This window comes from Penaeus japonicus, unplaced genomic scaffold, assembly GCF_977035675.1.
Source record: "Penaeus japonicus unplaced genomic scaffold, GWHDUDI00000001_assembly GWHDUDI00000020, whole genome shotgun sequence".
Taxonomy (NCBI): Eukaryota; Metazoa; Arthropoda; class Malacostraca; order Decapoda; family Penaeidae; genus Penaeus; species Penaeus japonicus.
Window position 1 is genome coordinate 20,830,467 of NW_028234422.1, and position 2,500 is coordinate 20,832,966.

A 2,500-nucleotide genomic window follows, 5' to 3' on the forward strand; every position below is an offset into this window, starting at 1 on the left:
ATTTATTAGCACAAATCATTCGAATAAAACCATACACTTACTTGATAGAAAGAGGGTAAAACCATAGAGCACGAAAAAACTGCCAGCCAGGTTAAATCCAAAGCTCGTCTGCCACTTCACAACTTTCAAAACCCTCTCTCTCTGTTAACTGCCCTTTTATGTGGCAGTTTCCCGCGCTCATGGTGACGTTTTACCCATAATGCAATAATTTATCATTAATAGTGCAAAAGGTGTGTATAAAATTAAACTTAAATTACATAAAACAAAATTAGAACTAAAACATATACAAAAATGGGCACTTAAAAGACTTAAAACAGGAAAGCAGGGAAAAATGAAAGAAGGGATCCGTGTGGAGAAATGAAAGATAACACGAATAGATAAACAGATGAAAATTGAAAGTAAGGTGTTATAGTTGAAGAAAAAGAGACAAGATCAAGGGAAGGCAAGTAAAGAATATAAGGTAAGTAATGTATAAGTAATGTTGCGTAGAGTAGTAGCAATATAGATGTAGTCGGAGAACACGGGACAATCTTATTAAAAATGAACACACGAGCAGAACAGCAAAGCCAAATTCTCTTGTGACGTCAGGGGTACAGCGGCCCGAAATCTGTGGGATGACCCGCCTGATACCAGGGGATAATTCACTACAATTACTATTAGTCATTTTTATCATTATTACCATTGACGTTACATTTACTAAAAACATCGTCCTTTTTTCATTACCTTTATGCTTACGAAAATTATCATTTTCACCATTAAAAACGTAATCATTCTAATCATGATCACTCTAATCACAGAGAATATATTTATTTGAAATTTTCTCAAAAAGACAAAAGTTTGTGCTGATTTTGTAATTTTTTATTTTCACTTTTTATGATATTAATTTTCATTATAATTCTTATCATTATCAATACCATTGTTATCATTATTATCACTGTCATTACGTTATATACTGTATATATATATATATATATATATATATATATATATATATATATATATATATATATATATAAGATGGAATAATGCAATACCGCATATATATAGGTGTATAACATACCTCCCTGACCCAGAGCCGAACCTCATATATATATATTATATATATATATATATATATATATATATATATATATATATATATATATATATATATATATATATGATAAAAGTTTTTTTTCACTTTTTTCTTCTAAGGTTCTTATGACGATTTTTATTGTTATTGTAATTATCATTAAAATTGCCTCTATCAATATTATGCTTCTAGTTATTATAATTATCAATACCTTTATCATAACTTTTATTATAATTATTATTGTGATTACTTCCATCATCATCAAAGTTTTGTAAACTAAAATTATCATTTTCACATTATCTTTACGTCATCAAAATTGTTATTTAATACATCATATATAAAGTAATGATTATAATAGTCATTTTAATTAAAGTAATTATAACATTTATTTGAAATGTTCTACCTCCAAAAAATATAGATAAATGAAAAAAAGGAAAAAAGTTAAAAGTTATCAAATCGAAAAAAAAATGCTTGTTTGTAGCTATATTTTCAGTTTCATAATTACTGTAATTGAAATGATTATGATAATTACATTATTAATTAATGAAAATAATGACAATTCTGATCGAAATAAGGATAATAATGCCAAAATGAATATAATTTTTGTGAATAAAACGGTAATAATAATAACAAAAGTACTGCCGATAATAATACCAGTAACTAAAATATTAAAAACAATAATAATAATTATGGTGATAATGTTGATAATACGACTGATAATAATACCAACAAAAATATAATAACATTTAAAGAAAAAAAGTGAAAAAAATGAAAAATGAAAATAATAAGAAACCTAAAAAGAATAAAGATAATACGAAAATAATAATAGTAAATATGACGATAATAGTAATGACAATAATAATAATGATAACAATTATGATAATTATTAGTAAAAATGAAGAAATTGCGAAAAATATTATCTCTGTAATTATAGAGCTAATAATAATAATAGCAGTAGTATTATTATAACATTAATTATAATAATACTAATACAAATTATCAGCCGAAGAAAAGAATAGTGAAAAAACTTAAAAGCTAAAAAAAATAGGACAAACACTTGTTTTTAGCTATATTTGATTCTTTTTGGGAGAACATTTCGAATAATGTAATTACTGTATAATAAGTAAAGTATGGGAAAATGATAAAATACTAATGGGGATATTCAATAAGGCTTGTAAAACAACAAAGATAATACAAACAGGAAAATTAAAATGGCAAATAGGTAATAAGTATTGTTTATTATAAAGCAAAACAAATCATGTTGAATAAAAACGGTGCTACAAAACTTGTAGCAACCACTATAACATGGTGTTCAACCATGTCTTTTAAGCAAAGACCATTACAAATAGTCATTCTCATCAGCTTTCGAACACTGGCAAATTAGGATGGGGACAGAGGGGAGAGGACGTGGGTGGTTCCAATCGGATA

At 26.0% G+C, this 2,500-nt stretch overlaps 1 protein-coding gene across 1 annotated transcript in view; it reads right to left on the bottom strand.

The window, feature by feature from the left end:
• Positions 1 to 2,291: 2,291 nt before the first annotated feature.
• The window catches only part of LOC122265466 (hexokinase-1), an 83,407-nt gene continuing 83,198 nt past the window's right edge, over positions 2,292 to 2,500 (bottom strand). Inside the window, exon 13 of the mRNA XM_086548081.1 lies at positions 2,292 to 2,500. This exon is cut by the window's right edge and continues 252 nt beyond it. The gene's annotated coding sequence lies outside the window, so the exon portion shown is untranslated.